This window comes from Gorilla gorilla, chromosome 13 (genome assembly GCF_029281585.2).
Source record: "Gorilla gorilla gorilla isolate KB3781 chromosome 13, NHGRI_mGorGor1-v2.1_pri, whole genome shotgun sequence".
Taxonomy (NCBI): domain Eukaryota; kingdom Metazoa; phylum Chordata; class Mammalia; order Primates; family Hominidae; genus Gorilla; species Gorilla gorilla.
The window spans coordinates 39,958,827-39,973,662 of NC_073237.2; positions in this window are offsets into that span (position 1 = coordinate 39,958,827).

A 14,836-nucleotide genomic window follows, 5' to 3' on the forward strand; every position below is an offset into this window, starting at 1 on the left:
TATATGCCTGTAACTACCACACAGGCCAAGAAGTTGTTCATGTGTAACACTCTGGAGCCACTCTTAGACCACCATTATTTTGACTATTAAGTCATAGATAATTCTGGCTTATTTTTAAAAATTTTTATAAATGAACTCCTACAATATGTATTTATTTGCTATGTCTGGCTTCCTCGGCTTAATACTGTGGAATAATTCAACATGGTATTACATTTTCCTCATTCATTTTGATTGCCATATGTTATTTTACTTTCATGAATATAACAAAATTATCTTATTTCTTCTGACACTGACTGAAATTTGAAAAATTTGAGTGGTTTCCAGTTTGGGGTTATTATGTATAATACTGACATAAATGTTATTGCACACATCTTTGATACGTAAGTACACTCATTTAAGGCATGTATACAAAGAAGCAAAACTACTGTGCTATAGGAAAATTGTTTTTCCAACTTTAGTAGATAATACCACAAAGTTTTCCAAAATGTTTGTACTAATTTACGCTCCTGACGTTTATGAAAATTCCAGTTGTTTCATATTCTCACTTAGCATCATTAGTCTTTACAATGATGTTTACAGTGTATGCTATCTTATTTTTAATGAGTATAAATAAAAAGATAAATTTAGGATTTGCTCTTTAAATATTAATTTACAGAGACAATCACTATAATAAAGGAGCTAATCTTAGATCTTAGAAGTACAGATTTAAGGATCCAATGCCTTTGAGCCTCTTTCTGCTGCTTACTGTCTTCGTGGTCATTAGCACGTTTTTGCCTTTCTAAGTCTCACTTTCCTTATCTTAAAAATGAGACTAATACCTAAAAGGGTTGTTGTGGATTAAAATAGTCAATGCTGTAGGCTGGGCACAGTGGCTCACGCCTATAATCCCAGCACTTTGGGAGTCTGAGGCAGGTGGATCACAAGGTCAAGAATTCGAGACCATCCTGGCCAACATGGTGAAACCCCATCCCACCAAAAATACAAAAATTAGCTGGGCATGGTGGCGTGTGCCTGTAGTCCCAGCTACTCAGGAGGCTGAGGCAGGAAAATTGCTTGAACCTGGGAGGAGGAGGTTGCAGTGAGCCGAGATCACGCCACTGCACTCCAGCCTGGTGGCAGAGTGAGACTCCATCATATATATATATATATACACACACACACACACACACATATATAGTAAAATAAAATGGTCATTGCTCATTAACTACTTGGCATAGTAGCAAGAAAATAGAAATCATTCCAATCTTATTATTACTACTGAAAAGCATTCTGATATTGGCTGAAACCTCCAAGCGACCAACAGGAATCCAAATATTATTCTAATAAGTCCTCTATTATCCTAATTTATAAAAATCAAGATAAGGAAGAATTGTAATCATTTTCTCATGCTAAGAAGTAACATTTATTATCCACAGATTTAATCACATGTTCATAAATACACAATGGTATTCCACAAAGGTTAAGAGCAGACTCTGGAGCCAGAGGGCAATTGTTAGATCCTAACTTCAGCAGCACCTATAAACTGGGTGACCTTAAACTCACATTTGACCTCTCTTTGCTCCTGGTTCTCATCTATAGAATGAGATAAAAGTAGAGTCTCTCTTATAGGGGCTATGTGGGTTATATGCTATAAATATTGGTAAAACACTTGAATTCTAAAACATAGTGAGCACTAGCAATAGATAGAGCTAATGCTATATGTCAGTAGCTTACTCATTTTTAACCACCTAATGCTGATTCTCAAGTACAATCAATGGAATCTGATTCAATAACAGCTGACATCTCAAAACTCTCCTACACCTCTTGGGTGTCAAGATAAAATTTGCTACTCTGCCAATATGATTTTCATAGATTATTGTTTAGGAGATTGTGTACAACTTAAAATGGTACTAGTATGGTGTGGTGTACAATAAGACCCCCTCAAGAACAGCTAAAAATTGGCATAAATAGGTGGTTCCAACTTTTTGGCATAATGAGAAGATAGGTAAGGGAAGTTACCCTTCTTACATTATGGTACCAAAAATGTTTATGTCTTCCTTTTGCATCCTATACATGATGATTTTAAAACAAAATTAGAATTCAAACTTCTTTTGTCTTCCTCTATTTAAAAATTTATAAAGTCAGAGCTCCATAGAATCTAAACAGACCTCAAAATTTCTGGCCCATCTCCTTGCCTTTAAATAGACAAATATCTGTATCACACAAGATAGATAATAGTTTAATTCCCTTATAACATTATCTATAAAGATACCTATTGTCTCTACTAGACCATAATTTTATTGTTGATATTTCTCCCCCTACACAACATAGACACTTTGAAGGATCTTCCACATAACAAGCAATCAGGAAGTTAACTGAATCGCATTCATTTATTCATATCACAAATGCCCAAGACCCCAGAATATAACAACCACAACACATACACATTACTTTGAAGCACAAGGCAAATACAGAATTTTCTATAAATGCCAGTAAGAAGTACAGTAGTAGCAGCAGCAATCAAAATAAAAACTTTTAAGAACCACTAGACTGCTAAGTCTTTTACAAGTCTCTCAGTTTTCCAAACTCCTTTATTTTCCTAAAAGCTGGGAAATTGTGTTTTGCCTAAGATAAGCCAACATATTTGGGTCTGTTTCATAATTCTGAACACATGAATTCTAAGCAGCTCAGAACTGGCAGAACACATCCTTCTGTGTCTGATGCATTGCTCCCGTTCAATGAAAGAAGATCGAAAGAATCAATGGAGGTACTTGTGCTTTGCGTAGAGGTAGAATGGGGAAGAAATAAACCAACATGAAGAAGTTCCTCTTTCTTCAGTTTTATCTCTACCTACCTTTCTACAATGAATACTTTTTAATATAACTATTAAATTATTCATGCACTCAAGTATTTACTTATTGAGTATTTACTCTGTCCAAGGTAGTGATCCAGGTAAGTTCTATGGAGATGGATCAAATGCAATCTATGTAGTCAAAACAACAACAACAACAACAACAACAACAACAAACCCTCACATTGTAGAGGGAAGATAAGACATGCATCTAAATAAATTTAATTCAAGAAATATACATGAGAGAGAACAAAAGATATTATGCTATGAAAAATCAAAAAGATCACCTTTCACTGAGGGACCAGGAAAAATTATCTAGGGAAAGTGTTCAACCTGTGCCAAGAAATATTGAGAAAAGCTTTTATACCCACCTCATACTCTTTCTCTAACAATGTAGATTACTCTAGGCTTTCCCATTCAAGCAAATAAGTCAGCATTTTGCTTTTCCAGCAATTATCATAAGTGATGCTATGATTCATGTGGGAATTTCGTTTGACCCTAATACCCACTTTTCCAGGAAAAGTGTATTTCGCTTGGTAACTAGGCTTGTGTTTGGTGAATCTGGTCATGCACAGTAAATGCACAAATGAATGTATAAAACAAGACTATACTTGTAGAAAAATTACTCACTTAGCAATTAATGAGCCTATTTTCATTGATGCCTGAGGCACTTGAAAAAAATGATGGAAATAAATTGAGGCAATTTATTTAGAAAATGCAAAATTGTTCACATGGATGGTATTTGTTACCCATTGCCTTTTACAATGAGACTTTCTCAATATACTTTAGAATATAGTGAATTGGACAATATTTATAGAATAAAAACATAAGAAAAAATCAGGAAAAATTATGAAAAAAGTTGACCTAATATTCAAGATCCAGAAGCTATAATGTAATAAGTATGAAAAAGAAGAGACCTGCCTGTGGTGATGCAATAGAGAAAAGACTCTGAAGAAATGGGAGAATTTCTAGGGAGAGATTTTCTACACAAATTAAAATGTGCAAGAATATACAGTATGGTGAAAAAGAATAAATAGTATATAACAATGATATGATTAATTGTAGCTTAGAAATCTTCATGGATATTGGTGAGAGGGGTAAAAGAAAGATTGAGAAAATGGAACCAAGCCCATTGCTTTGCAAATTTCTTAATAACTTTTTATATACATTTTAAAAATAAAAATAATTTTAAGAGCATTATTCCTAGTATCTAACCTAAAATAGAATTTATATATTGTTCCTCTTACATAGAGCATATTCTTCCCAAAAGTCATCCTGAGATAGGTAAATTACATAATCCAGTCCCACTCCACAGCAGCCTGAAAAAGATGTTGTAGAATGCTTTTTAGGAGTGAGTCATGGCTTTTCATGTTTGTGTTTCTGTTTTGATGTTTTGGGTAATGGGAAAAATGTCTTGACATATTACTTAATCTGGAGGTTGACATCTCCTTGCCAAATTCAAGGTATTGACAAAACCTACCTGACTGCAACAGCACAAATAGAACCCATTTCCGAATATTAGCCAAATATTTCACAGAATATATGTCAAAGAAGTATTTACCTCCTGAAAATTACATTTCTTAATTATTACCATTGCATTAAATGGGCTCTAAGAAATCTGAGCAAAAATAACTAAAGCTCCAAAGACAGGATAGAAAAAGCCTTTGAAATTTGAGACTACAAAGAGAGCACCTAGGAGTTCTCCTGGTCTTGATTCAAGAAAGTCTGCCCCAACATGGATTACCAACAAACATGGATACATTTGAAACACAGAAGTCGATAAACAAACTCCAAATGATGATGCTAAAAGCAGAAAATTAAGATAAGAATATTGAACCCGCTCGGACAGACGCATTACTGTTTGTTACTTCTCGATAAGAGTTTACCAATTTCTAGGACATACCAGTGAAATAATGTCAGTATCACACTATTACAATATTGATATATGAATTATAGTTTATTTAGTATCCACGTACAAATATAAAGATATATCTGAGAGACAATGGTTTAGAAAGGTAATATTTTTTGTCCATTGACAATGCTCTCAAACACTATGTTGCTGCAAATCTGTCGGGAGGAAAATGCAATCCGTGGGTGCAAGGTTTACATGCAAAAAAATCTTGAGGAAAACTAAAGGGTTTTCCTCCCATATATGCAAATATCTTCTCCACTTCGTCATCCCATTTGGTTAATGTTAAAATATTAAATCTGTATTTTGTGATAACTAAAGTAAATATTACTGTGTATGAACAAGTCAACTGAAAGATCCACAATTCCTAGAAATTTTTCCTTTCTCCAGGCACAATTACAAATCAAACACACTACTCTCATCTATGCAAAAATGAGCTAATTAACTAAAGACAGGGTCTAGGCAAGTAATCGGTGTCTATATTGCAGTGTTGCTTTGTTGCTATTGATTTATCATCACTGGACACAGTAGCAGGCATAGATACAATGTCAAAAATTTAGTTATACTTTATTGTAATGTTGTAGGACTCATATTCCACGGTGATATTTACAGATTTGTGTATTTGCAAATGCTTAAATGAAATATTGTTCAAAAATGTCAAGAATATTTGGAGTGGTATAAAGGTTATAAGCGTATAAAATGCAAAATTATATTTGTAGTCAAGATTCTGGTGCCTAAATCTGTCTGGCTAGGTGAACAGCAACCTTTAGAGGGATTTGGCTAAACCAGGATCACTTTTTAAACGTTGCTCTTTATGTTATACTCAGATTCTAAAACAGCTTGGAATACACATGCCACTCACTCAGGACTCAAAACAAAGAGTATGTGACAATTCTACCCTTACTATGCTTTGTGCCTAAAAATTCTGCCACATATAATTTATCCTGTGCTACTTCTAGAAAATAATCAAATAACATAATAAGTTTAAAAACTGAAAGTGTATTAAAGTACATTTAACATCAGTAGTTTGGGTTCTTAGATCCAGAAACAAATGATATAGTAGAGGCACCAGGGCCAGACGTTTTCACTCTCCAACAGCTGGAGCATTTGAGGGTGCATTTGAGTTTTCCCCACAAGATTTTCATCCATACTTTCATTATTAAGGAGGCTGAGCAAAACTGCATCCGTACTTTGCCACAACTATGGCAAAAAGGAAAAATAATTAGCTAAGTTCTACACAATTTAGAAGGATTAGTTTTAAAATAGGGGTGATCATTACTGTGGGTGCTGATTAGTATTTCCTGCTTTTTCTTCGATAACTCTTCATTTCTTTTACCCACTTGATATGTTATGAAAAAGAGGATACCTGGTGGCGGTGGTGGTGGTTTTGTGTGTGTGTGTGTTCTTTTTCATAAAGCGTTGCTCATGTGCTATTTAATGGTCACAGAAGTGAGTCTTGGCAGGGCTACTTAGAGGCATATCTTTTTATTTTATTTTATTTTTTTTGAGACACAGTCTCCCTCTGTTGCCCAGGCTGGAGTGCAGTGGCACGATCTCAGCTCACTGCAAGCTCTGCCTCCCGGGTTCACGCCATTCTCCTGCCTCAGCCTCCTGAGTAGCTGGGACTAGAGGCGGGTGCCACCATGTCCGGCTACTTTGTTTTTTGTATTTTTAGTGGAGATGGGGCTTCACCATGTTAGCCAGGATGGTCTCGATCTCCTGACCTCGTGATCCGCCCACCTTGGCTTCCGAAAGTGCTGGGATTACAGGCGTGAGCCGCCGTGCCTGGCCGAGACATATCTTATTTGTACCATTTCCTCTCCACTAATGGTGACTGGAACCATAGAAACTGTCTGGTTTATTACTCAGATTATTTCTCATAACAACTAAAATAAATAGAATTCCAACAGATAGTACAAATAAGCAACCACCGAAATAGAAAGTTTTAACTAATAAGAGTCATTTTCATATATCTCCAGTAAGATGAAAAAATAGGAAAAGACATGAAACTTTTATATATTAGCAATTTTATTTCAATATTTATCCAAAAATATTTCAAAATTACAGATCAAAATCATCATAATTTGGCAAGGCTCAGAAAATAATATCTGCATATTTATGAAAAACTCAACTCCATTTTCACATTGTCAATTGATTTTTTTCATATAAAGCATACAATTTTATCATGTTCAATAAAAGGACAACTATTGCAATATTTAAGCAAGATATTAACTAAATCAATATTATATTGTAAAAATTATATTACTCTATTATCTAGGTTACTTAACATTTTACAAGCTGTGATAAAGAATTCTAATTCTTTATGAACATATTCTTGCAAGACAGTTTTTTTATATATATCGCAAAACCTCAATTTGCTAGTATTCCCAATTAAATATCACTGGTATCAAAAAAGATTACAAATAAAAGACTTGCTTCAGGTGCATGTTATTCCATCTTTCCATGTTTAACAGCATATTTATGTAGGGTCAAAATATCTATTTTCTGTCATCTGAAAAGACTTACAAATAATTCTAGCTTGAGTTTTAGTCTATAACTAAAATCCTGTATTAGTTTACTTTGTTAAAATTATTAAGACAGAGCTGAATAATTTGTCAATTCTTAGAGCATTTATATGTAACAGGTAATAAGAAACTTAACTTTTTATGTTCTAATTGACAGAGATATTTCAGAAATGCATACATGAAGATGTCCACATACACTATGGTTGCAGGTAAACTTTCCCTTTAAGCACAATTTTAAAGTGTGGTGAAAAATAAAATCTAGTAATTTTTCTGGCAATGCAGTACACTATACACAAAGAAACCACCTCTCCTAGTATATAACAAATGATTCTGGATAAAATATGGAAAATATTTTTCTGAAGTATGGGCTTAATGTGAATAAAGAAAGGAAAAATTTAAGGCCAGAAATTACATAGAAGTTTGTTTCTATGTAAATAAGCATTTGCTGAAGATAGTATTTGCTCTACAGACATTGGTCAGTTTCTTGTGGCTGGGACATGATTTTTAACTAGCCACAGGCATAAAGGGTTAGGAAACAAGCCTAAGTTTACTGTTAGTCTGTAAGATGGGACACATACATACACACACACACACACACACACACTCACACACACACACCCCAGATACACACATGCACACATACAAATTAAGTGAACTAGAGGGGGAAAGAAGTCCTCTCTTAGCTTTGGCTCTGCCTAGAATAGCAAAAACGAACACAGTCTTCCATAAGATTTTTTTAGAACCACAAGGAACATACTAATAAGAGTTTTTGGATCAGAACTTATACTTCTGATCCATTTTGACTGAAAAACTGTCAGCTGAGGTGTTAAGTTATTCCTAGGTTGGTACTGCACCCATTTGCCTGTCAAAAGTAAACACATTTCCTTGCTCAAATATGACACTTTTAAACACAGACCTCTACACGGACCTCTAGAATCCCTACAGAAATAGTTCCAAACAATGGGACTTCAAATTTTTAAAACTCAAAAAACTAGTCCTCTACAATCATCAATTAACAGAAGCAACATATTACAGAATCAGACCCAGGAAAAATAATAAATAATAAAAATGCCACATAAAAAATATAAAATAATTAATTTAAAAAATAAAGGAAGTTATTCAAATTATTGTAGAATGATAAATGTCTTTAGAAATTGACCAGGAATATTGAGAAGAAATAAATAGCAGTGAAAATATAATAACTGAAAATAAAATCTTAATCTGTGAGTTAAAATCAAAATTAGAAACAATTGAAAAGAGAAGTAGTGACTAGAAAGATAGGTCTGAAAAACTTATCCAAAATGGAGAGTGAATCCATAGGGGGAAAGCAATGAAAAATATGGAAAATGGGTTAGGGCACCTGGAACAGTGTGAGGGGATCCCACATACATTTATCCAGAGTTTTAAAAAAATGAATATTTTATATCTAAGAAACTGGCAGAATTGCTGAAAGATCCCAATCCTCTGATTCAGGACAACCAACAAATTTTAATCAGGAGATAATTTTTAAACAAACTTAGACATATTACAGTTAAACTACTAGAAAGCAAATATAAAAATAAAATTCGTAAGAGCAGCCGGGGTTGGGGGGAAACTGCCTATTGCAAGGGAATGGTAATTTGACTTTTGCTGGCTTCTTAACATCAGAAATGGAATACGGGTGAGAGTAAAATATCTTCAAAATACTGGAGAAAATTTCTGTACTTAGTGTTACTGTTTTCCAATACAAAGGTCTAATTAACAATTTCTAAATTTCTAAAAACAAGCCAAAACTTGTTTCAAGAAACAAGCGAAATTCTAAAAACAAGACCAAACTAAATAATTTTATAATTGTTTTTTAAAAATTTTATAATTAATAATTTCATAAATAAAAGACATATGTAAAGCAACTTGCCCTACCTGTTATCAAAACTTATGAATACACTACATAATTTGGAGTATAATAATAGCACAGGATTAAGCACGCAAATGGAACAAAGCTGACACAATAAAACCCATTTATGAAACAAGGATATTCCATTTTTAAAAATGTAATTCACCACTACTTTGGGAAAAAGTGAAGAGTATCATCATACTGTCTTTTGAAGAGGTTTTGAAGCAAGAGGAATCCCTGTACACTGCTAGTGAAGAAGTCAATTGGTTCAATTGCAGTTGGCATTATTTAGTGAAGTTGCATATAATCAAGACCAAGCAATTCTATTCCTATATTCTTAGAGAAATTTGTGTACCCATTCATTCAGATATGTGCAAAAACATTCAAAGATGCATTGGTCATGATAGTAACACCTCGAAAGAACCTAAATATCCTGTCACATACAGCACAGGATACTCATAAATAAAATATTATCCATCCAGGGAGTGAAAATGAATGCACTATAGCTATAAGCATCAATGTAGAAAAATCTTAAATGTTGAATGAAAAAAGCAAATTGCAGAAAAATACAAGCATTATGAGATTAAGTAAAATTTTTAAAACAGAGAAAATTAAATAACATACTGCTTAAGAATACATGCATATATGGTTAATTACAAAGGAAAACAAATCATTATCATAAAATTAAGGAAGTTATTGTTTCTGCTGGGAAAATGGGGAAGATGATTAGGAAATTCACAAGGGATATCAAATTTTCTCATATCGTTTTGTGTCTTAAGCGAGGTAGGAGATACACAGAGGTTTAGTTTATTGTTACACATTAAATTGTATGTGTAGTGTTTATAATTTATATGTTATTATTCTAAAAGCATTTTTTAAAGAGTTTACTATTTGGTTTGAGTTGCCCATGTATTTTCTATTTCTTCTGTACTTCGAAATTGCAAATCATGATACAGCATATAAAAATAGATTAATTGTGTATTACTTCTCAAATATATGAGTGTTATAATTTCCACTTAAAATCAAGATTGAATATTTGAAGGCATTTAAAATACAAACTTCTTTTTTTTTTTTTTTTTTTTTTTTTTGAGACGGAGTCTTGCTTTGTCGCCCAGGCTGGAGTGCAGTGGCGCGATCTCGGCTCACTGCAAGCTCCACCTCCCGGGTTCACGCCATTCTCCTGCCTCAGCCTCCCGAGTAGCTGGGACTACAGGCGCCCACTACCACGCCCGGCTACTTTTTTGTATTTTTAGTAGAGACGGGGTTTCACCGTGTTAGCCAGGATGGTCTCGATCTCCTGACCTCGTGATCCGCCCGCCTCGGCCTCCCAAAGTGCTGGGATTACAGGCGTGAGCCACCGCGCCCGGAAAATACAAACTTCTTAAAATTTTACTGACCCTTGAGCTGCATTGCATTACTAATGATGAAATATGCAGATACCTGTAATTGTATATTTCTAATTCTGAAACTTTGTCAGTTACATATAGTAATGTACCATGTAGCTTGCTAAGACAAAAGCTCTACACATTACAATATATTTTTGTTCCTGAAATTAAAGATGAGGAGGATTTATTTGTAAAAATGATTATAGAATTAATATACCCTAAGGCAATCTAACAAAACTAGCAATTCTAAACTCTTCCCTCATAGTCCAGACTTTTCTGTTTTCCTTACCCATTACCTTGGAAAAATTGACAACCCTGACTTACTGGGTGGTTGTAGCCCAAAGAACTGTTTGCAAAAAGAGAATTTTAGTAATAATAGAGGATCCACTCACCACCAATCAGGATTTACATATTCATGTTTCAATTCACGAAAATTATTACTGAAGCAACATTCTGTGTGTGTGCATGTGACTATGTGTATGAGTGCACTTTATACTAAACCACAAGGACGTTGATCAGGACTTGACTTTTACTGTGAAAAGGCAGCTGGTAAATATTGTAGGCTTTGGATCCATGGAGTCTCTTTCATTACTACTCAACTCTGCTGTTCTAAAACAAAAGCAACTATCAATAATTCATAAATGAATGAGTATGGCTGTATTCTAATAAAACTTTATTTACAAAACTAGACAATGGGCTAGAATGTAACCTATTACCCTAATCTAGATTATTATCTAAATTTATCACTTTGCTAAAAATGTAAATGGATTATGTGTGAATTATGCATTGATTGGCTGCTAAATAATTTCAACTAAACACTCTTGAGTTAATTGAGCCTTTCACTCACCCTATTCCAAAAATGATGAAACCTTCTAATTCCTCTGACACAGATAGTTCTTTCCTAATTCCTGGCTGTCACTCATGAGACTAAGTGTTCTTTCTAATGAAATGTTCTTTCCTAATTACTTTCTTAAATCTGGATACTCATTATTAAGCTTTTGGTTTGAATATTACCAACGACAGCTTCATAGTATCCTCTCATTCTTTAAAAGACATATGCATGAGTTTTTAATCGTCTAATCTTTTCCCCTACTAGACTATAAGCTCCATGAAAACTGCTTACAAGATCCAGATCTCCAAACATTTTGCAATGCAGAACACTTAATTTATGCTTTTTTAGCCCCTCTAAAAGATAAGGTCTTGGCTCCACGTTCTACTTCCCTACACTTTCCTTCTATCCCCCTGACAAAAACTTACTTATCTGTCAGAATTTAAATCCAAGAAGAGTTCTTTCATTTAGCTGACCTACTACCCAAAACCCTCTATTCAATTTCTTACTCTCTCCTTTGGAATCACTCCTGATGCCAACACAGGCTGTCTTTTACTGCTCTGACATACTTGCTTTTGTGTTAATTCAGACTATTTTCTAACTTATTCCAGGGGCTCAGATCTTGATCCACTCATCTATGCAGCCCTAGCACTTGGCATATTGTCTGTCACGTGAACAAAAGAAAAATGGTCTCAAACCTCTCTCAAGGAAGAAGTAGGCATTCCTGATAACATGCTTAAGCAATTTTATAATAAACTTCAACAGAATTATAAATTATTTAACAGAATTAGCTTTCTGGGAGACTAATTACACAACCCAGCCAATCAGCTCTCAGACAAAAGCCTAATCTTTGACCGAACGTATGCTGGTTTTCGTATTTAGTGTAAATATTACTACGTAGTCATTCTACTTTCTTAGAAAATGTTCCTACCTAGAATGAGTCTTTGAATTGGCCCACTAGGGGCCTTTACCATTACAGTAAAATTGCAATGATGTGATTTTAACATATCTTAACTAAATGTTCTGAAGAATTTCTCAGCAGAAATTCTTGGTAGGATCTCAATAAATATTTGTTGAAAAAATTAGTAACATCCTTCTCATAAATACAACTATTCTGAATGTACATATGTTCTCTCTTAAAAAAAAACTAGGAAACACATACAAAAAAATGAGAAAAATCTGCTAAAGTTGCAGAGCTATGTACTGCATACTCTATGGCCATGACAAGAGATTATTCTTCATTATAGATAGAAGCATTAATTTACAAATGACCCATGCTCAGCAGCATAAAACCTCATGCCAGTGCTTACAGAAAACTCTAAATGTTCAACTTAAATTCAAAAAGGATACCTACTCCAATTCCTCTATTAACTTTACCACCTTGTGAAATTATTCTTATCAATATTTTAATTTCAATGTGTTTGAATGCGAGAGAAATGTGACTGCCTCAGCAGATGGTTGTCACAGACTGCATACCACAATTAAGAACTAGTATACAAGCAGAAGCATTCGGATATACTGTTCGTGAATACCAATACCACCTAAGCTTAGCCTTAGAGAATACACTAGGCCAGTTAGAGAAATAATAGATAAGCCATTTCGATGGTCACCTGAAAACCTTGTATAAGTAAATCAATGTGTAGATTCCAGATAAGGGGGAAAGGTTTGCTCTCTCTGATTTCATGTTTTGCCCGTCTGTGCTGCCTGTGTTGTCACTGGCTGTACAACAGTGTGGGGGGCCCCCAAGGGTTGCCAAATGTTCCAGCATATGCAGCAATTGGTATATCCAAGAAAGGGCATTCCATTGACACAGCATGGGCTCCAATCAATACAGACAAGTTCTCCAGAGGATACCCCTGAGCTAAATTGTAATCTAAGTAAAGTCCATTTTGTATATCACCTGAGTCACTATTCTTCACTCTTAGCCCCCCTTTAAAGGGCAGAACTACTGCTTTGCACACATCCTGTCTCCCTCTTCAATTAACATGCTTACAGGAAAAGTTCTGAGTCAGGGCTTCCCAGAAGTCTCAGGCATTGTGTCATCTCCATCAGAGGACATTGTTTTTAAGCCTTCTCTCTAATTTGGAATGAAAGAAGAGAAAATCCCTTCATGAACATATGGCATGATAATTAAGGAGGAGTAGAAGACATTTTTTCTCATGCCCCTGAAATTATATCATTCCACCTAAACTGTTCAGAATAAATCATAACAATTATTCTGAAATTTATTATATTTAAAATTAAAGTTGAAAAGACTCTCAGAAACTCCATTTTTCCTTAGAATTAGATTCAGAAATAAATCTATTCATAACTTGTATACATAATAAAAATGTGTTTATATTAGAAGGCTTAAACTCTAGCACTTTTTTGGTTACCAAAAAAAACCTGAAAGCTTTGAACATTCAATTGTTTCTTTCTGGGGTCCTATTTTACTCATCTGTAAAATAGGAAGAAAAGTACCCATTTAATTACTTCATTGGGTTGTGTGGTAATCCTCAAACATGCATAATTCACAGGAGTAGATTTTGAAATGAATAATTACTAAGTGTGCACGAGATGCAATTACCATAGTGTCTCCTTTAAGAAAGAAAAAAAATTCACATTTGAAATTAAGCAGTCATGCCTCTGCTCTCACCTCCAACTTTCTGGAAAGTATGATTTTATTAAAAACCAAAGTAAAGAGATTTTTTCTCTTACTTTCTAGTGAGATCTATGCTTTCGAGGGGAAGGTGCATTTTTCTTGCTGTGATCTTATGCCATTATACTCACGTCAGAACATAGCAACATGCCATTAGGAACATCTCAAGAAACCGAGAGGTGGTAACAGTCTCTTGGCCCTTAAGAAAATGCTTGTGTCTGTATTACAGAGGTGGCGATTAGAGATATTTCCTTCTGGCTGTACCATTTTTAACCCTGTTAAGAATCTGAGCAAGTGAGGTGGGTTTAGAAGACAGAAAGATAGAAAAAAAATAAGATTACTAAGGAAGTAACATTCTCTACAAATTGGAAAGAAAGGAGATCTTGACATTACAGGTTTAACAAATTGATAACCTTCAGACATGATCTGGCGCTATAAGCTTGCGTATCTCCACTGAAAATTGCAATAAGGCTCAATGCCTAAATTTGGAATTCTTGAAAGAAAATTATAACTTAAAGAATTAGAGGAGCTGGCAGAAACGACTTTCCCAGGACATGCTGTTCATTTCCTCCTCCTAGACAGAATGATTTTGTATTTAATTCCAAAAAAAAAATTTTAATAGGTGATCTGTGGGGGGAAAGGGGAAGGATTTGAGACGACATAATCTTATTCTGTTATAAAACATGAGTCATATGGACCAGGTAATCATTTGCTAAGGTCTCTCTCTGCAGGAAATGCAATCACAAAACTGCTTAGGCCCTCCTATGCAAATATTCACTCTAATAGACAGCATTATCATCATTAGTTAGCATGTATAATGCTCATCACAATTACATATTGCCTAATC